Source organism: Oratosquilla oratoria, chromosome 16, assembly GCF_046742065.1.
Source record: "Oratosquilla oratoria isolate Oo_2021 chromosome 16, ASM4674206v1, whole genome shotgun sequence".
NCBI classification, from domain to species: domain Eukaryota; kingdom Metazoa; phylum Arthropoda; class Malacostraca; order Stomatopoda; family Squillidae; genus Oratosquilla; species Oratosquilla oratoria.
Genome location: NC_134792.1, coordinates 65,645,235 through 65,666,834, shown reverse-complemented (window position 1 = coordinate 65,666,834; position 21,600 = coordinate 65,645,235). Strand labels below are relative to the sequence as shown.

Below are 21,600 nucleotides of genomic sequence, written 5' to 3'. Positions count from 1 at the left end.
AGAGACGTGATTAGAGAGGAGAGTAAAAGAGAAGAGAGAGGAGCTGAGGGGAGAGACAAGACTGAGGACGAAGGTGGTAAAAGAAGAGAAGAGGAAAGAAGAGAAGAGAGGAGAGGAAAGGAGAAGAGAGAAGAGAGGAGACGAGAGGAAAGGGGCAAGCCATGGAAAGAGAGAAATGCAGACGAAGGTGCAATGGCCATAGAGGAAGAGAGGAAATAAAAGAGATGAAGATAAATGAGAGGGAAGAGAGAAATGGAATTTGTCGGGGGACTGCAATCGAGGAGGAAGGTAGGTTCTGAAGGATGGAGGGGAGGACGAGGATGAAGAGGAGGACAAGAATGAAGAGGAAGACGGGGATGAAGAGGATGAGGACGATGAGGAGAAGGATGATGAGGACGAGGATGAAGAGGAGGAAGAGGATGAAGAGGAGGACAAGGATGAAGAGAAGGAGGATGAAGAGGAGGCCGACGATGAAGAGGAGGACGAGGATGAAGAGGAGGACGAGGATGAAGAGGAGAAGGAGGATAAAGAGGAGGACGAGGATGAAGAGGAAGACGAAGATGAAAGATAGGGCGAAGGGGGAGGGTGGAGTGAGGGGAAAGGAACACAGATAAGCAAAAGGGGAAAGTAGAAAGAGGAGGAGGAGGAGGAGGAGGAGGAAGTGTGAGGTGGGAGGAGTAGGAGAAAGACGACGAAGAATAGGAAAAGAGGGAAGAAGACAGGAATAAGGAGAATAAGGAGGAAAAGAAGGCGGGGAAGAGGAGGACGAAGCTGAGGACAAGGAGGAGGAGGAAGAAGAGGAGGAAGAGGAGGAGGAGGAGGAGGAGGGGGAGGAGGAGAGAAATTGGGTCCGTGATGGACAGCTATCGGGTGTACAAGACGAAAGGGACAAATATAATGCGAAAGAGGGGAAGGGAAGAGGAGGAGGAGGAGCAGGAGGAGGAGGACGGGGAAGAGAAAGAAAGGAAATAGAAAAAGAATGGAAGAAGAACAAAGGCATCAAGAGAGAGACATCGCCCGGAGAGAAAGAGGAGAGGGAAGAAAGGCGAAAGCAGATGAGAAGAAGAGGGAAAGAGAGGGAGGTAAACAAAAGAAAGAGAGGAAGAGAGAAGAGAGAAGAGAAGAGGTGATGTGCGGGGACAAACCTCTTCCCACCCAGATTATTTGAATTACATCGCTGTTACTAGCGATTTGTTTTATATATACATATATACACACACACACACACACACATATATATATATATATATATATATATATATATATATATGTGTGTATATATATGTACGACACTGAATGGGTGGTCCCAGTGAACAGATATACATTTTTATCAATCAAAATTCACTTTAATTCTATGCCATCAGCATCGAGAGACTCGAGGAGGCCAACATGCAGGAATTGAAACGTGGTACAGCCAAGGACTCGAACCTGCGCATATATATATATATATATATATATATATATATATATATATATATATATATATTTATATATATATATATACACACACATTGGGTGGGAAGAGGTTTGAAAAGAAAACGGAATGAGTCCAACGAGGAATGGAGGCAGGGAGTGGGTGGGGAGGAAGGAGAGGTATGGGAAGGGGGAGGAGAGAGGGGAGGAGGGAAGAGGGAGGAGGGAGGAAGGACGGAACAGTTGTGAAGGTACACTGTGTGTTAGTTCATGGTTTGTTGACGAAATATTTTTATGAAATTAAAGAATATGATAAAGGAAAAAGAACAATTTCGTCCCCAAAAAGTCTCTTTATATATAAAAAAAAATTTACGTTTACGAATCGTATATGCAGTCCAGTGACGTTTATATATTTATTTTTGGGGGGAGGAGGGCATTGTGGAAAGGTTATACGTATAGTATTGAAAAGTGACGATAATTTGGGAGATACTGGAACAGGTACAGCAAATGCAGGAACAGAAGAAGGTGGTAATGGATAATTGAACAACTACAAACAGGAAGAGAAAGAGGAAAAGGCGAAGATGACAGAAGATGCAGAAGGTGAGAAAGGAGAGGGACGAGGAGAAAGAAGAAAAGGAGGGAAGGAAGGAAGGAAGGAAGGAAGGAAGGAAGGAAAGAAGGGTATTACACGTGTTTCTGACTGAAAATGGCCACTACACAGTTCTCTCTAATTTCTTCTCCTCTTTACCTTATCTCACCGACTCTTCTCCCCCTTGTCTCCCTCTCCCCCCAACAACACCCTCTCCCCCCCTCTCTCTCTCTCTCTCTCTCTCTCTCTCTCTCTCTCTTTCCCTTTTTTTCGTCACATTCTCCAATACTTTCGTTCTTTCTTCCATTTCTTCCTCCGTTTCTGCGGAACCCTTCACACGCGCCTCTTCTTCGCGCGGGAGATGGTCAGAGCCACCAAGGAGGGATAAGATCGGATAAGAACTCTGAAGGAGGGGTGAGGACGAAAAACAAAGAAAGAAGACGAAGAGAAAGAAGAAAAACGGGCGTCAGCAAGAGAGAGAGAGAGAAGGGGCATGGAAAAGATCGGACGAAGTTTCTGAAGTAGAGATGGGAACGACGAAGATAAGAAGAAAAAGGAGGAGGAGGAGGAGGAGGAGGAGTGGAGAGAGAGGAGGGAGAGGAGGAAGAGGAGGGTGAGGAGATATTGAAGAAGCATCAATAATTAGGCAGATAAAATAAATTGATAAATAAATAAATAAACAAATAAATAAATATAATAACAATGAAAATAAACAAATAAAATGAATAATAATAATAATAATAATAATAATAATGATAATAATAATAAGCAACTAAACAAACAAATGGACGAAAAAGATTTTTTTTTTTTAAACAAATCCAAAGAAACAGATAACGTTGATTTCGAGTTAAGAGCTTGCCTGGCACCATCGGACTGAATCGCAGAGTGGCACTCTGCTAAAGGGTGTCACGAGATGCAGTCGTCAAGCAAAGGATCAGTGCCAAAGGATTTTCATACAAGAAGGACCCCAAGGGCCATCAGGTCCTGGCACTGAGCTGGCACTAGTGCCATCAGAGTCCCGGCACTCGTCAACGAGTTTCTGTAATTTAAGCTTCATGAAACTAAGAAGAGGATCGAAGTAGGTGAGTGAGGAATCGAATCGTGTTTGGTATTACACGTGATAGGGTATATGAGTCTATGAATATTACATAATGCATACGTCTATATATTAGCCTAGCTGTAACTATGTAAATATATACACACACATACACACACACACACACACACAATCACATATATATATACACACATTTACACACACACACACACAAACGCTCTCTTTCACACACTCGTACATACGCACATACATACACATTTACACACACACATACACAAAAACGCTCTCTCCTTCACACACATGTACATACGCACATACACATTTACACACACATACACAAAAACGCTCCCTTTCACACACATGTACATACGCACATAAATACATACATACATACAAACAAATATACAAAGGCCTCCTTGGCTCCACTGGACCCGCCCACACGCCTTTGACCCCAGAGGTCAACCAGAGCAACATGACGCCGAGATATTGACCTCAAGGTCAGGAAAGGTCACAGCCTCCATCAAGGTCACGATCATTAAGCGCATCACTGGCCCAAGTCATGGGCGACTGACGGTCATCGTAATAAATAGCTTTGCAGAGATAATTTCCTCCTGACCTCATCGTGGGGTAAGTGTGTGCTTGTGTGATTCACCATGGTCTTGGATCACGTGCTGGACTCGTGATCGACAGCTATTTTCCTTTCCAAAAGAGAGCTCAGAGCTCATGTGTGTGTGTGTGTGTGTGTGTGTGTGTGTGTGTGTGTGTGTGTGCGCGTGCGTGTGAGATTCACCATGGTCTTGGATCACGTGTTGGACTCGTGATCAACAGCTATATCCCTTTCTGGAAGAGAGCTCAGAGCTCATATGTATGTGTGTGTGTGTACATGAATGTGTGATTCACCATGGTCTTGGATCAAGTGTTGGAATTGTGCTCGACATCTATTTCCCTTCCGGAAGAGAGCTCAGAGCTCATATATGTGTGTGTGTGTGTGTGTGTGTGTGTGTGTGTGTGTGTGTGTGTTTGTGTGCGTGCGTGATTCTCCATGGTCTTGGATCACGTGCTGGACTCGTGATCGACAGCTATTACCCTTCCAGATGAGAGCTCAGACCTCATGTATGACCGATCTATAGGTAATGCTGTGACCTTACACGCACACATACCCCCACGCCCACGAGTTGGAGTAACGACTCGCAACGCAGCGATACTAAAATTATTTCAGCCCTGGGCGGGATTTGAACTCGGACCGCTGTAGCAGCGGTTGCGAACACTACCACTGCGCCATCGAGTCGTGTGCGTGTGTGTGTGTGTGTGTGTGTGCTGCGACCAATTCAACGCAGAACTCCTCATTGATCGACCCTTGCGACCTTTAAACATACATAATCTAGTTAAACGTGTTAGTGACTATTGATGAGGAATGGTTTCTGATTTATAGTTCATGTGAACACATGTGTTCGTTGTGAACATTCTTGACTCCGTGTAATGAACACCAGCCATTGCAACATTAAAAAAAAAGAGAAAAAGAGAGAGAAAAAGAGAGAGAGAGAGAAATATTTATTTAAGAGTTGGTTGGCCACAGAGATTACTTCCACATGCTCATGTGTCTTATGTAAACACACACACACACACACACACACACGCACACGGATACACACACGCGCGTACACGCACACACATACGGTTCGACGGTGTGGTGGTACCGCGCTCAACCGCTAATTCAGCGGCCCGAGTTCGAGTCTCGCCCAGGGATGAATGTTTCAGCATCGCTGCACTGCGAGCCGGCACTCCAACTCTAGTGGGCAAGGAGTCGTGTGTGTGTGTGTGTGTTTGTACGAGTGCATAAGGTCACAGCGTAAGCCATAGATCGGGCCATATACAAGCTCTGACCTCTCATCCGGAAGGGTACTAATGTCGATCACGAGTCCAATACATGATCCAAGACCGTGGTGAATCACACGCACGCACGCATACGATCAAGAACATACACTCTAAAAATATATATGTTCACGTATAGTCTTTATATACCTTTGTTCACTATGTTCAATAAAAGAACTAAGAATAAGATCTGTTCACGGGCACGCGCGCGCACAGACACACACATACACACACACACACACACACTGAAACGCATAACACGCTGGACATTCTCACAATGGATTAAAAATAAATCAACCAGAGACATTTTTATGTCAAAGCCGAGATCATGACGAAAGAAAGAAAAAAAAAAAAAATTCACACGAGGGCGTGGGGACATACGTGCATTTACTAACAAGCACTCAACCACTAAATATAGAACCACAGAGAGCTCCCAGAGAGAGAAAGAGAGGAGAGAAAGAGAGCAAGAGAGAGATAGCGAGAGAAGGAGAGAGAGAGGTAGAGACAGAGAGAGAGATACAGATAGAGGAGAGAGACAGAGAGAGAGAGAGAAAGAGAGGAGAGAAAGAGAGCAAGAGAGAGATAGCGAGAGGAGATACACAGTCTCAGTTCTATCGGATGCACAATAATACTATCTTAGAGAGAGAAAGAGCAAAAAAGAGCAAAAGAGAGGGAAGACTCACAGTCGCAGTTCTACCAAATGCACAATAAAATGATCTTTGATGGCAAATCGAGGGACGATCCTTACAAAGATGTTGATGCTTTCCATGGGTCTTGTGGTCTAACACCTTCTTCCTCCTCCTCCTCCTCTTCCTCACCCCCCGCCCACCTCTTCAAGCCCCCTCCCCCAATTACAGCCTTCCTACTTCTCCCACGGCCTCCCATTGTTTAAGGATTGGGTGTGAAAGACAATTTCACAGAATTCCCACCACAAGGAGTGGTGGTGGTGGTGGAGGTTGTATTGGACGTATGTGTGTGTGTATGTGTGTGTGTGTATTCACTTGGTCTTTGGATCACGTGTTGGACTCGTGATCGACAGCTATTTCCCTCCTGGAAGAGAGCTCAGAGCTCGTAGGTGTGTGTGTGTGTGTAGGTGTGTGTGTGTGTGTGTGTGTGTGTGTGTGTGTGTGTGTGTGTGTGTGTGTGTGTGTGTGTGTGTGTGTGTGTGTGTGTACGTGCTTCTTCAGTGCCTTTGTGTGTGTCCGCGCTTGTGTCGAGGCGACGACGACGAAGACCAAGAGCTCAGGAGGCGAGTTCGAGAGTCGAGTTCGAGTATTTGGTCTTCGAGTCGCTCACGCAGCTTCCGAACTCAAAGAACTCCCTCGCGTAGAAAGAATCTCCCGATATTTTCTCCACCAGTGTTCCTCCATCTCCAACACCAACACTACCACCACCAGTTGCCACCATAGCCTCCAACACATCACCACCACCACCACCACCGCCATCAACACTTGAGAAACTGCTGACCACGCTGATCTCGCTGTGGGAGGATCTGACCTAATTTCGCACAGTGCCAGAAGTCGTAGAGCTACTGGGAGATCAACGGCCGCAATGCCAAGAGGCATTGCTGTGATCCAAACCCAAAGAGGGTCTCAACTTTGCCGAAAGAGAGAGAGAGAGAGAGAGAGAGAGAGAGAGAGAGAGAGAGAGAGAGAGAGAGAGAGAGAGAGAGAGAAAGTGAGAGAGGGGAGGTTATGGACATTTAGCGTGACATGACGATGGATCTTCGATCTGTGTACCCTTCTCAGTGACGTCATTCAAGACCATCATCTCAACGAGTTCCAGAAATAATAACAACCATTATCACTTATGTGACGCTATTTCTTCTCTTGTTTATTCTTAATTCTTCACCCTACTCCCTTTCCTCGTCACCCTACTCCACCCACTCCCCACGCTACCCCATACCCTTCCTCACCCTAATCTATCTCCTCCCTTCCCCTCATCCCCTCCTCCCTCTTCCTCCCCTTCCCCCTCCAAGCTATCATTCACATCATTCCTGAGTTGTTTGAGCAATAGGGAGGGCGTGGGTGAGGGGGCGGTTGGGCGTGGGTGTAGGGAGAGAGGGAAGGGGTGGAGTCACGCAGCTGGTCGGCGACAGCTGGCTCATGGCAGTGACGAAGGACACCACGAGTTTAAGAAGGGAGGACAGGAAACGAGGAGAATAGTCCAAATGATGGAGGAGGAAGAGGAGGAAGAGGAGAAAGAAGGATGATATGAAGGAGGAAAAGAAGGTGGAAGAGGAAGATGTGGAGAAGGAAGAAGGGGAAGAGGAGGACGAGGAGGAAGAGGAGGAAGGATGATATAAAGGAAGAAAAGAAGGTGGAGGGGAAGATGTGGAGAGGGAATAAGAGGAAGGGGAGGTGGAAGAGGTACAAAACAAGAGGAAAAAAAGACAAACAAAAGAGGAGGAAGAGGATGTAGAGGACAAGAAAGAGGATAAGGAGGAGGAAGAGGATGTAGAGGACAAGAAAGAGGATAAGGAGGAGGAAGAGGAGAAAGTGGAGGAAGAGGAGAAAGAGGAAGAAGAGGAAGAGGAGAGAAAGAAGAGGAGAGAATTGTTGTCAAAGAATAGAATAATGATAATACGACGGTACTGATAACGGGGGCTGGGTAAAATAACGAGTGGAGGAGGAGGACCGCGGAAGGAGGGTGACCCGTGGGAAAACGAAGCTGCTGTCGAGGACGACGTAGTTCGAGATCGTTTCAGGAGCTCCTTGAGGGCGAAGTCCTCCCGTACACAAAAAAAAAAAAAAAAAAAAAAAAAAAAAAAAAAAAAAAAAAAAAAAAAAAAAAAAAGAGAGAGAGAGACGGATATAGCCTGAATAAAGACTACAAAGGGCGTCACGTCCTTAGCGAAGGACTGAATCACCTCTGGGGGTGGGGGGAGATGACGTCATAATCCTTACCAATAACAATAACGATTGGTCTATATTTCCATTATCAAAAACTCAACATCTGTATCACGTGTCTGAACAGGTGCTTCCTGCTAGAGGAGGTACAAGGAGAAGGAAGGGAGGAGGGAGGAGGAAGGGAAGAGGAGGAGGAGGAATAGGAGGAAGGACGAAGGGGAAATGACAGGAAGCAATGGACAACACTGAAAAACCATTGGGAGAAGGAAGGAGGGGGAAGGGGAGGGGGAAGGGAAAGGAGGGGGAAAGGGATGTGGGAGAAGGGGGAAGGGGAGGGGGAAGAGGTAAGGGGAGAGGAAGGGGAATGGGTGATGGAAGAGGAAGGGGAAGTAAGGGGAGGGGAGGGGAGGGGAGGGGGAAGGGGAAGGAGGGGGAAGGGGAAGGAGGGGGAAAGGGATGTGAGGGAAGGGAGAACAGGAGGAGGAAGGGGAGGAGGAAGAGGTAAGGGGAGGGGAAGAGGAATGGGTGATGAAAGAGGAAGGAGAAGTAGGGGGAGGAGAAGGGAAGGGGAAGGGGAAGGGGAGGGGGGGAAGGGAATAGGAAGGGTATGGGTGGGAGGAGAGAAGGGAGAAGAGGGGGAAAGGGGGGAATCCTGAATGGCACGTGCGGGCACGGTTGGGGGGTTGGGTGACATGGGAGGATATTACAGAAGGCCAGAGACACAAAGCCAGGGGGGGAGGGGGGAAGAGAAGGGGAGAAGCTTAGAAGAATAGGCGAGGAGGGATAAAACGGTAGAGTAAATGAGTAAAAGGTAAGGAGGGAGGAGGAAGAGGAAGAGGAGGAGAAGAGCGCAGAGGAGGAGGAAGAGGAAGAGGAAGTGGAGGAGAAGGAGAACGCCGAGGAGGAGGAAGAGGAAGGAAAAGTAAGAGTATTAGGAAGAGGAGGAGGAAGAGGAGGTGGAGGAGAACGCAGAGGAGTAGGAAGGAAGAAAAGTAAGATGAGGAAGAGGAAGAGGAAGAGGGGAGAGAGATAAAGTGAAGAGGAGGAATATGAAGAGGAAGAGGAAGAGGAGGTGGAGGAGAACGCAGAGGAGTAGGAAGAGGAAGGAAAATTATCACTAGTAATAGGAAGAATAGAAAGAGGAAGAGGAAGAGGAAGAGGAAGAGGGGGGCAGAGATAAAGTTACAGTAATCTTTATTATGGCCAATACCAAACGATTTTCTTCATCTGTGGTGGGCGTGGCGTCACACTGGGACAATGAACGCTGCGTGATCCTTAATCTCGGGTTTTGATTGGTGACACAACGCGAGTCATATTACTTCCAGTTGTGTGTCACATTGTTTCGTACGCTTTTGGTGAACGTACCAATAAGGGAAAGGACAACTTGCACACGCACACACACGCACACACACACACACACGAGCACACTGATATCAAGGGAAGAGGAAGGTAAGCAAGGAGAGGAGGAAGAAAGGAGGAGAGGAAAAAAGGGAAGAGGGAGGGATGAGAGGCAAGGGGGATGAGGGGGAAATAGGAAAGGGGGGAAGAGGGGGACTGGGGGGTGAAGTGAGAAGAGGGGGATGAGGAGGGGAAGGGGGGACTGGGGGATGGAGGAAGAGGTGGACTGGGGGATGAGGGGGGAAGAAGGGGGAAGAGGGGGGCTGAGGGATGAGGGGGGAAGAGAGGAACTGGGGGAAAGGATGAAAGCATAGTATGGAATAACAATGGTTCTCGGGAAAGGATGGGGGAGGACAGCTAAAGGGGGAACGAGATGTGAGTGACCATCCAGCATACACATAAATACACACAGCACCTCCATGCATGCATATACCCGTGTATATTTACATACACACACGTACTTATTCGTATGATGAAAATAAATACATATACACACACACACACGAGAAGATCACACAAACGAAATATCAATAATAATAATAAATAATAATAATTAATAACAATAATAAATAATAATGATAAATGCCACTTCTAGTGTTGTATTAAGAACATAAGAATGAAGAAGACTGCAAGAGGCCATAAGGCCTACACTAGGCAGTTCTATGTCCATTACCACCTATCATCTCTATCCATAAAGTTGTCTAGCCTTTCCTTAAAACAACCGATAGTTTCAGTGCTCACTACATGGTTACTGAGTGTGTGTGTGTGTGTGTGTGTGTGTGTGTGTGTGTGTGTGTGTGTGTGTGTGTGTGTGTGTGTGTGTGTGTGTGTGTGTGTGTGTGTGTGTTGTGTGTGTGTGTAAGAGACACGTAGAATATTTCTCAAAAGGGCGAAGCTGGTTGGGTTGGATTGGGTTGGGTTGGGTTGGTCGGTGTGAACTACAGGGTGGGGTGGGGTGTGGGGGGAAGGGGGGGATGTGGGGGAAAGGGGGGGGAGGACAAAGGAGAGACCGGCGAGTGCGCGTGCGAACACAGGCTCCAGAGCTCCTTCCCTGCTCGGGGGGGGGGGGGGGGAGGGGGGTTGGCCATTGTCGGACGCTCGGAGCCGTTTCGGTGTGAGAGTCCATCACACGCGAAAGGAGGAGGAGGAGGAGGAGGAGGAGGAGGAGGAGGAGGAGGAGGAGGAGGAGGAGGAGGAGGAGGAGGAAGAGGTGTGTGTGTGATTGTAACTAAGCCAGACACACAATATTTACAAACACACACACACACACACACACACACACACACACACACACACACACACACACACACACATATATATATATATATATATATATATATATATATATATATATATATATATACATATATGTTGTACCCACACTCTTATTTCGGCTAAGTCAAGAAAAGAAAAAGGGAAGGGAAAGATAGGAAGGTTTAGGAAAGGAATGGGAAGGAAAGGGAAAGGAAAGGGATGGAAAGGGAAAGAGGAAAAGGAAAGGTAAGGAAAGGTAAGGAAAGGAATGGGAAGGTAAAGGGAAGGGAAAGGAAAGGGATCCATACATCAAACGGCTCCAATCCCCACGGGACGGATTTTCCTCAATTGCTTCACAAAGTTTCCTCCCTCCACATCCCTCCACCTCCCTCCACTTTTAAGCCTCGCTCTTCCCTCCTCATAACCCAGAGGTCCTGACTCCCTATCCTCCTCCTCCTCCTCCTCTTCCTCCTCTCCAGTTATGGTCGTTCTTATACTGAAAGATCGTTCCCACCAGTGCCCTATGGTCGCTCTATGGCGCCTTAGGGGATGACGCTTAGAATGACGTTTCAGTGACGTCATCTTATCTTTTAGGACAGAAAGATGAATAACTAAATAAAAAAAAACATAAATAATTGAAAATAAAAATACATTTATGAAAATAAATATGAATAACTGAATGGATTAAACAAAATAATCTAAACAAACGCAAAAATAAATCAAAATACACGAATAAACATATAAATATACGAGTAAATATATAAATATATATATATACAAATACATAAATAAATACGGGTGTATACAAAAGTTGTCCTTATGAAAGACATCAAAACTCCGTTCGACCTTACGCCAGCAGCGCATAAGGTCGATTTTGGTCGACTGGGTCACCTCTCCTTGTGCCCTTCTTCCCCTTGCCAGCGCCCGCGCTCCATTCCCAACGGCTACAGGTGTCAACACAAAAGGACACCACGAAATATGATAAGTCTGCACATGTGCAGTCTGTGATGAAAGTCTGTATCCACGTTATGGCTACTGTTAGTCTCCGTTATGTGTGTATGATATATATATATATATATATATATATATATATATATATATATATATATGTTCAAAATATTACTCATGTGTTGCAGGAATGCAGGAAAAGAAACTTATCATATATATACATAAATACATACACACACACACACACACACACATATATATATATATATATATATATATATATATATATATATATATAATATAAATATATATATATATATATATATATCAGAATTTTTTGCAGTATTGGCAGTTTCTAGCACATTCTTTCATTAACTATTTCATTTATCCACTTTCTTCTAGCCTACGCCATATGATTATACACACACACACACAAATACACACACACACACACACACACACACACACACACACACACACACACACACACGAGATGTATGTAAGTCTGTAGTTAGCAATTATCGACCGTATTTCACTTAAGCACAAAGCCGGTTTTTGCAAGTGTGTGTGTGTTGTTGCTCGTCCCCTCTCCCTACCTCGCTCGAGCATTGTTGCTTAACTGTTACCCAATGACCCTTGTCTTAACACTCGTTTGATTAAGAAGAAGACGAAGAAGAAGAAGACGAAGAAGAAGACGAAGAAGGAGAAGAAGAAAGAGGAGAAGTGGAAGGAGGAGGAGGAGGAGGAGGAGGAGAAGAAAAAGAAGAAGAAGAAGAAGAAGAAAAAGAAACGAGTGGTAATGGTAGAAGAAAAAAAAAGAAAAAGAAGATGATGAAGAACAAGAAGAATAAAAAAGGAGAACAAAGAAGGAGAAACATTAAAAAAGGATAAATAGAACAAGAAAAATAAGCAGTAGTAGTAGTAGAAGAAGAAGAAGGAGAAGAAGAAGAAGATTTGTTTTTTTTTCTCTCTTTTTCTGGTCGTCTGCCTCACCCCGACGCCATCTTGTTTTCCGACTTTGCTCTCAGACAGGTGGGGGAGGGGGGAGGGGGGAAGGGGGAAGGAGGAGGGGGGAAGGGGGAGGTGGCGTCTGGCCCCCTAAGGTGTGCTGCATAGGTTGCAAAAAGCACCTGATTGCAAACCAATTCTTTAGTTTCTTTTCAATTTAACTTAATGACAAGTTTTGTTAAACACTGAGATGGAACTATTTTTTTTTATTTTATTAATATTATGATTACTATAATTATCATCGTCATTATTATTACTATTATTATCATCATTTTTATTATCACTATTATTATATTTTTTGGGTCTTAATACATTCTAAGACCTTTTAAAGTTTTTCTATGTGGAGTAGGGGGAGGGGAAGGGGAGAGAAGGGAGGGGAGATAAGAGGGGGGAGGGGGAGAGCACAACAGATGGACAAATCCCCCACAGTATCTTTGATCTCGATGTCCAAACACACAGGGCAAGGGTGATGCCCCTCGTAGCAGTCACATTATACGCCAACCTGATCAAACCTAACCTAACTCAACCTCCCTCCTCCTCCTCCTCCTCCTCTTCCTCCTCCTCATTTGAGATCCTCCATTCTTGGTCAGTGCCCTCCATAACACTCCAATCCTCCACACTCCTTTGGTCATCTCCCCTCCATTATCGTGACACCATAATGGACTTCTATTCGTTTCTCTTACTTGAAAGTCGTCGAGAGAGAGAGAGAGAGAGAGAGAGAGAGAGAGAGAGAGAGAGAGAGAGAGAGAGAGAGGGAGAGAGAGAGAGAGAGAGAGAGAGAGAGAGAGAGAGAGAGAGAGAGAGAGAGAGAGAGAGAGAGAGAGAGAGAGAGAGAGAGAGAGAGAGAGAGAGAGAGAGAGAGAGAGAGAGAGAGAGAGAGGGGGGGGGTTTGGAAAAAAATATATAAAAGCATTAGTAAAAAATAATTAGATGAAATTTTAATAATAATAAATAAGATAAACAAATACACAAATAAATAAACAGATTATAGGCTTCCCCCCTACGCCCACAACACACCCACAAAAATAAATAAATAAATAATTAAATGAATAATAAATAAATAAATAAATAACATAAAAATCATGCCAAAGCCAAATAAGCAAACAAATAAATCAATCAACAAATAAATAAATATTCATAAAAAGAACCCATTTCGATACTCTTCCCTATCACTCCAGGCTTCTATCCCTCACTCCCAAACTCCCCCCACCCCATTCCTTCCCTCCCCAAACACGTTGGAGGCTTGGGGGGCCTGGGGGGATGGGGGGGAATATATTGGCCCCCAGGAAGATGCGCCTGATGGATATCCATGTTTGCTTTCCCATTTCACATTTCTATCATGGGGGGAGGGGGGGGAGAGAGATGGGGGGATGGGGGGAAGATGGGGAGGATTCAGAAGCAAGTGTTTACCGATTCCAATGAGGAATGAAAGGATAAGGGTGGGGGGAGGAGGGGAGGAAGGCAGGGGGGAGGAGGAAGGTAGGGGAGAGGAGGAGGAGGAGGAGGAGGGTTTAGGTCAAGGAGGGAAGAGGATGTGGAGGAAAAGAAGGAAGAGGAGGAGGAGGAAGAGGGTTTAGGTCAAGGAGGGAAGAGGATGTGGAGGAAAAGAAGGAAGAGGAGGAGGAGGAGGAAAAGGAAGATGAGGATTAGAAACACGAGGAAGAGAACGAGTAAGAAGAGGATGATGAAACGGAGAAGAAAGAAGAGAGGGGAGGAGGAGGAAGAGGGGGAAGGAAGAAGAGGAGGAAGGGAAGGATGATTCATAAGGAACAGAAGTAGTAGAAGGTGATGCAGGAGGAGGAGAAGGAGGAATAGGAGGAGGAGAAGGAGGAATAGGAGGAGGAGGAGGAGGAGGAGGAGGGTGAAGGGAGAGGAGGAGGAAAAAGAGAAGAGGAAGAAGAGAAGCAAAAAGTGAAACAGGAGGAGTTTGAGGATTAGGAGGAAAAGAAGGAAGAGAATGAGGACAATAAGGAGGGTAGAAAACGGAGAGAGAGAAATAACTGAATGATTGTAACAACATAAAGAGAAAATAAGAACAAACGGAGAAATGGGCAAATATAAAGCGATATACATACAGTATATATATATATATATATATATATATATATATATATATATACATATATATATATATATATATATACATATAATATATGTATAGATATATATATATATATACATATAATATATATATATATATATATATATATATATATATATATATATATATATAGTGTGTGTGTGTGTATATGTGTGTACAACATAAGCTGTTTATAGTGCTATTAATGATTACTTTCCATAAAACAGGCTTAAGTTATTTTACACAAATAACAAATGAAAGACACACACACACACACACACACACACTCACACACGCACACTCACACACGCACACACACACACAGAGAGAGAGAGAGAGAGAGAGAGAGAGAGAGAGACTAACTCGTTTTGTACAAAATGGCCATGACGGCCGACCAGTTACCTTCAGTTTGCACTGAGCCCCCTTCCCCCCCTTCCCCCACAAAATCCCGGGGTCGTTTCCCAATACTTTCAAGGTCCGGGTGCTCCCGGGTCCTCCTCAGACTCATCTTGATGGCGGACTTTATATACTTTCTCCTGAGCCAGCGGCAGACGATTTTGTTCAGCACAAAGGTCACCCCACAGGACAGAAAACGGGTTAAGTCAGGTTAGTGAAATATACCCATTGTTAACACAGTTCTCCTCGATTCTTAACAGTAACCTACCACATTGTAACACACTGTCTATTGGTATTTCGTTGGTGTGAACCATCACATCGTACAAGAGGCAACGGAGAGATCTAAGGTAGGTAACGAAAAAAGAAAGGAGACAAGTCCCAAAAGAATCCTTCGTGGCTCTGGTCCATAAGGGCGTCACAATGGCTCCCCCTCCTCGTCAAAAAAAAAAAAAAAAAAAAAAAAAAAAAAAAAAAAAAAAAAAAAAAAAAAAAAAAAAAAAAAAAAAAAAAAAAAAAAAAAAAAAAAAAAAAAAAATTTGCATATAACAACGGAAATAACCACCTCACTTGCCTGCTGGTCTCGCATTCGTAGTCCCGGGTTCGAGCCCAGCCCACATTCCTCTCCTAGTGTCTGTCCGTCACCTGCCCCTAACAGTCCAAACGCATAGTTGACGGCTTCGGCCGCAGCTACTCAGCGCCTCCTGGTGTAGGCTCCTCACCTTGGGAGCCGGCCGCACGCCCAAGGACCTGCCCGTTGGAGGTAGATGACACTAACACCACGTCATCAAGTGGCACTGACCCAATCTGACCCAGTACCACCGATCCTTGGCACTCCATCTATCAGCAGGCACTAGACCTCCAAGGTCTCTAACACGATGCGTTAGAATTGTCTAACACCAGTGGTCCCTAATACCACCCTTCCACAAATGACTCTACCAGGTGTTCAAGAACGTTAGGTCACTGTCCTAAGGTCGCCGAGCGGCGTTACTGACACCGTCGTTATTACGTCTCAATGTCGTTATTTCAATAACGGAGGAAATGACGTCGTATTTCGGAGCCCAAGGGTGTTCTGCGACCTTAGGTTATTGAAAGAACGATCTTGAACACGGCCCTATGCCTCACTGTTCACATGAACGGTATAGTTTCAGGCTAGAGAACTGGTACTACTGGTCTCGCCAGTACGCAACTGGTACGCACCTACTGCCCACCACGAAACTACTTCAGAACAGTTTCGCGTTGATCAACAGACTCGATGCACGCACGGAAAGCCTCCCCCATGTCCTCGATGTGGTCGGTCTGCCCTTGCCGAGGAGTCCCCGGAAGGGACAGTATCTACTGTCCCTCAGGAAACTGATCAGCGACCTCAACGCATCCCCGGGTAGCTTCCACCCTGTCCTCGATGTGGTCAATCTGCCCGTGCCGAGGACTCCTCTGTACGCCCTATCGACCCCTAGCCGCGTCTTCGTCGCCGTGGCGTTGTCTACTCAGGCCAGACACACTTGCTCTCTTTCTACTCTCTTCCTCACCCGCTCTCTCTCTCTCTCTCTCTCTCCAATACACTCGCCATGACTACTTCAAGACCTCTGCCATCATCTCAAAACTCTCTCTCCGCTCTCCCGTTCTCATCAGAACCACCACCATCATGTACGTCTAGGTGTTCAACACCATCTAATACTAAAGGCACATAACCCAATCTCCTCTCTCTCTCCTCACCACCAGTCACCGTCACCACAGCCAAGTAAACCTAAATCTTCATCATCTCATGCCAGAAACGGATGACCTTTCCAGTCTCCTCTTCCCTCGTTCTCTCCACGGCAACCAGCAGCTCCTCCTGGATCTTCGACTTAAACGCACTTCGTCCCCTCAAACCCGTCACACCGCTAATAATAGGATCTCCTCTTTACACAATTTCCTTTCCCCCTCCCCCGTTCCTCCCCACCTCCCCGAAGTCTGTCAGCCATCTCCCCTATCCCCCTCCTCACCCTCACCTTCAACCGCAAAACTCCCCACGTATACTTTCTGTTGACGGCGTTCACTTGTCACCTCTAGACGCCGTCCGCAATCCTCCTGAAATATTCATCTCTTGGGGGGCTTTCGCCAACCCGGCTTTACCATACTCACCGCATGAAAGTTTCACAGTCATCAGCCCCCCCCCACCCCCTAACCTGTCGGCACTGTGACCACAGACATCATCATCATTACCGATTCCTCCCTTGGAGCTAAAGCGTCATCACACGAAGACTCTCGGGAGTTGGGTGTGATGCTGATCCAACGCCACCGAAGCGCGACGCCAGTCTCCGGGTCTTCGTCATCACAAGTCAACGTTTCATGGGCGTTCCTGTGACCATCACCACTAAACAAATTTCCGGAGAAACATCACTAGTATCATCACTCGCATCGGCGAACAAATCACCCTTCCTCCCTCCCTCACCTCTCAGCTTCCACGTATCGCTTCCATACAAACGTCACAGCGTTTCGATGTCTTTCACAGCATCAATCCAGGGACCATCGCAGCATCCTCGTCCCCTACACCGGGGTGGGGGGGGGGGGTGTCGAGTCAACCACAGCACCAGATCCTCTAGTCACTTAACACAGCGCTGTGGCGAGGGTTTATAACAGCCTCCACTTCATCCAATTCTTTTTCTGTATCCACATAGGGTTACATCCCAACAGGGGAGACAGACACATCCACAAAAAAGAAAAAAAAAAAAAAAAAAAAAAACGACGAACCGGTGGAGAGAGTGGGGGAAACGGCACTTGTGTATATATCAAACCGGACATTGGAAACACTGAAAAATCTCTCGAATTGGGTTTCGAAAAGAATAAAAAGAAAAAAATCCCGGAAAAGACCGGGAGGAGGTCTACGATACCGGAGGGCGCCTCTGCTTGCTCGTCGGCAGGGCCCGCCATCCGGGCGTCCCGGAGAGAGAAAGAGAGAGAGAGAGAGAGAGGGAGAGATGCCTCGCTCGCTTCCTCCATCTTTCTCCCTCACCGGACAATCTCCACCACCTCTTCTCCAACACCACAACTTTCGTCACTATTGCGTATCACGTCACACAGTCGTAGAAGCTGAGGAACGGGGGGGGGGGAGTTGACAAGGGCGGCGGCGTCACGCACGCACGCACGCACGCACGCATTCACGAACACGGCACGCACGAACGCACGCACAAACGAACGATCGGGGGGGGGGAGAGGGGGAGAGGGGAAGAGGGGGAGAGCGTGTTACCATGACCGTTCAGGTCCCCTCTCTTTGTACAACTGGCGAGGGGAGAGGCGCGCGGCGGGAGGAGAGGAGGAGGAGGAGGAGGAGGAGGAGGAGGAGGAGGAGGAGGAGGGGTGGAGAGGAGAGGACAGACGCGCGGCTAGCCAGCCAGCCAGGCGGTAGGGTGTAGGTGGAGGGCGAGAAGGAGGAGGAGGAAGAAGAGGAAGAGAAGAGGAAGAGAAGTGGAGGGGGTAAGAATAGGAGGAAGAAGAGTAAGAGGAGGAGACGGAGAAAGTGGAGGAAGAGGAGAAGGAGGAGGAGGAGGAGGTGGAGGTGGAGAACTACAGCCTCCACCACAACCACCACCACATCCACTAAACGTCGACACCACCACTAGAGGCGGCTATGAGGAGTGAAGTGCACAAAGGAGGAGGAGGAGGAGGAGGAGGAGGAGGAGGAGGATATAGAAACAGAGGAAGACAGGGGATGGGGAGAAAGGAGAAGAGGAGGGAGTTCAGAAGGAGGACGAGAAGGATATGGAAGTTGAGGAGAGGAGGAAGAGAAAAAGGAGGACGAGGAGGAGGAGGACTAGGGACAGGAGGGGAATAGGAGGACAAGGAGGAGGAAGAGGAGGGAGTTAAAGATGGGGGGAAGAGAAGGAAGCTGAAGAAGAGGAAGAAGAGGAGGAGGAAGGGGAGGAAGAGAGGGAAGAAGGAGAGAGAGAAAGAGAGATATAGACAGGATAGCAAAAGTGTGAATAGAAAAAAAGAGAAAGAGGAGAGATAGGAGGGAGAGAGGAGAGAGGGAGAGAGAAAGAGGAGAGAGAGAGAGAGAGAGAGAGAGAGAGAGAGAGAGAGAGAGGGAGAGAGGCAAGGAGAAAGGAAAAGGACAGAAAGAACGGGAAAAGACAAACGTAACAAGACAGAAATAATGAAAAAAAGAGGACAAAACAGAACAATGCAAAAGGAAAAAATGGCCAAAAAAGGACAAAAGGTACATTTATCAGGACAATGTGAAGTGGAAAAGGACAATCGGAGAAATTGAAAAGGACACAAGAGGTAGAACATGACAAGGGAAAACGAACAAAAAAGGACAGAATGAGTTGCACTGGTAAAAGGATGGTGTCTGGGGAAAGGGGAGAGAGAGAGAGAGAGAGAGAGAGAGAGAGAGAGAGAGAGAGAGAGAGAGAGGGAGAGGAGAAAGTGAGAGAGGGGGAGATAGAGAGAAAAAATAAAAATGTGATAGAGAGTAAGAGAGAGAGATGGGAGAGATAAAGAGAAAAATAAAAAAGTGATAGAGAGACAGAGAGATGTTGAGAGTGATATTGAGAGGTAGACGAGAGAATGATAAAGAGCGAGATCGAGAGAAAAAAAAAAAAAAAAGAGGACACAGAAAGAGAGGAAGATAAAAATAAAAGTGTGATAGAGAGAGAAAGAGACACGGGGGAGATAAAGAGAGAAAAATAAAAGTGATAGAGACAAAGGTTGAGAGTGAGATTGATAGGCGAGAAATTGAGATAGAGAGCGAGATAGAGAGCGAAAAAAAAGAGGAGCCTGCAGCTTATGAAGCGGCGAGCGAACATGGGGAGCGGGCATGTCGCCTGAAGTGATGAAAGGAGGAGGAGGAGGAGGAGGAGGAGGAGGAGGCCAACCGGGCGATACCGAGGACAGGTAGGCAGGCAGGGCCGGTATATACGAACGAGATGAAACCCGGAAGCTGCGATGAGGAGGAGGAGGAGGAGGAAGAGGAGGAGGAGGAAGAGGAGGAGGAGGAGGAAGAGGAGGATGAAGTGGAGGAGAAAGTGGAGGAGAAGGAGAATGGGAAGGAGGTGGTGGAGGAAGAGGAGGAGAGGGAGGAGGAGAAAGAGAAGGATGGGGAGGAGGAGAAGAACGAGGAGGAGGTGGTGGAAAAGGAGAGAGAGGAGAGACAGGAGGAGAGGGAGAAGGAGGAGAAAGAAGAGGAAGAAGAAGAGAAAAAAAAAGGAGAAAGAGCAGCAAGAGGGTGGGGAGCGAGAGGAAGAAGAAAAGAAGAGGAGGAAAGAGGGGGAGAATAAAAGGGAATAAGAAAGAGAGGAGGGAAAGGAGAAGGGAATAGAGACGGAGGGAAACGAATAGAAAAAGAGGAGGAGGAGGAGGAGGAGGAGGAAGAGGAGTAGGAAGACGAGGAGGAGGAAGAGGAGAACGAGGAGGAAGAGACCTGGAAGGCAGGGAGGAAGACAGATGAAAGAAATATGAAATTCTGAAAGAGGAGGAAAAGGAAGAAGCGGAGGAAGAGGAAAAGGATGATAAGGTGGAGGAAGAGGAGGATGACGAGGTAGAGGAGGAGGAGGAGGAGGAGGAGGTAGAGAAGATGTGGTGGAGGAGGAGGAAAAGAAGGATGATGAGGTAGAGGAGGTGGAGGTGGAGGAGGAGGAGGAGGTGGAGGAAGAGGAGGAGGAGGAAATAGATGAAAAAATAAATATATAAACAAATAAATAAAGCAGGAGAGGGCGAAATTCAAAATTGCAAAGAAACGAAAATGGAAGCAGAGGAGAAAATGAGAGAAAACACGAAGTAAATAAAGGGAGAAAAAGAGTGAAGGACAGAGAAGGAAAGAAGGAGTAAGCGAAGCGGAAAGTAAGAAAATCCAAAAGAATTAGAACTGAGAATGACGACTAAGTGTTAAGGAAACGGGAGGAGAGGGAGGGGGAGAGGGGGAGGGGAGGGGGGAGGGTAGGGGGAGAGGGGGAGGAGGGAGGAAAGGGGAGGGGGAGAGGGGGGAGGAGGGAGGAAAGGGGAGGGGGAGAGGGAGGAGGAGGGAGGAAAGGGGAGGGGTAGAGGGGGGAGGAAAGGGGAGGGGGAGGGGAGGGGGAGAGGGAAGAGAAGAAGGGAAGGGGAGGGAGAAAGTAGGGGGAGAGGGAAGGGAAGAAGGGAAGGGGAGGGAGAGGGGAGGGAAGGTGAGGATTAGAAAGGGGAGGGGGAAAGGGAAGAAGGAAAGGGGAGGGAAAGAGGAGGGAAGTGGGACTGGCAAAGAGAGGGGGGCTGTAAAGGGGAGGGGGTGAGGGAAGAGGAGAAAAGAGAGGGAGAGGAGAGAGGTGAGAGGGGAGGGAAAGGGGAGGAAAGGGGTATTGGAAAGGGGAAAGGGAGGTGGGAAGAGGAGAGGAGGGGAAGGGAAGGAGAGAGGGGAGGGGAAAGGGGAGGGAGGGGAGGAAGGGAAGAGTGAGGGAAGGAGAGGGTGAGGGAGGTGGAGTGGGGGAGGGAGGTGGAATGGGGAAGAGGAGGGGAGAGGGGGGAATGGAGAGGGGAGGTGGAAATACATGTGGGGAGATGTGGGAGGGGCAAAGGAAAATGATGGGGGGGGTGAGGAGACACGACCCCAAAACTGAGTGATGGTGAGCTCACGCCTTGAGGCGCTTAACATCGACATCTTTGCCCCAAGTGTGAAGACAGCTGGGACAAATTGCTGTTGGTCAGTTTTTCGTATTCCGAAAAATAGACGTCCTATATTTGGCAACACTGCTGAAGAACCCCTCTTCTCCCTAACTCTCTCTCTCCC

The 21,600-nt window shown here is 46.9% G+C and overlaps 1 protein-coding gene across 13 annotated transcripts in view; it reads right to left on the bottom strand.

Moving 5' to 3' along the window:
* LOC143034090 (uncharacterized) overlaps positions 1-21,600 on the bottom strand; it is a 797,079-nt gene that overhangs the window by 99,848 nt on the left and 675,631 nt on the right. The gene's annotated exons all lie outside the window — the stretch shown is intronic.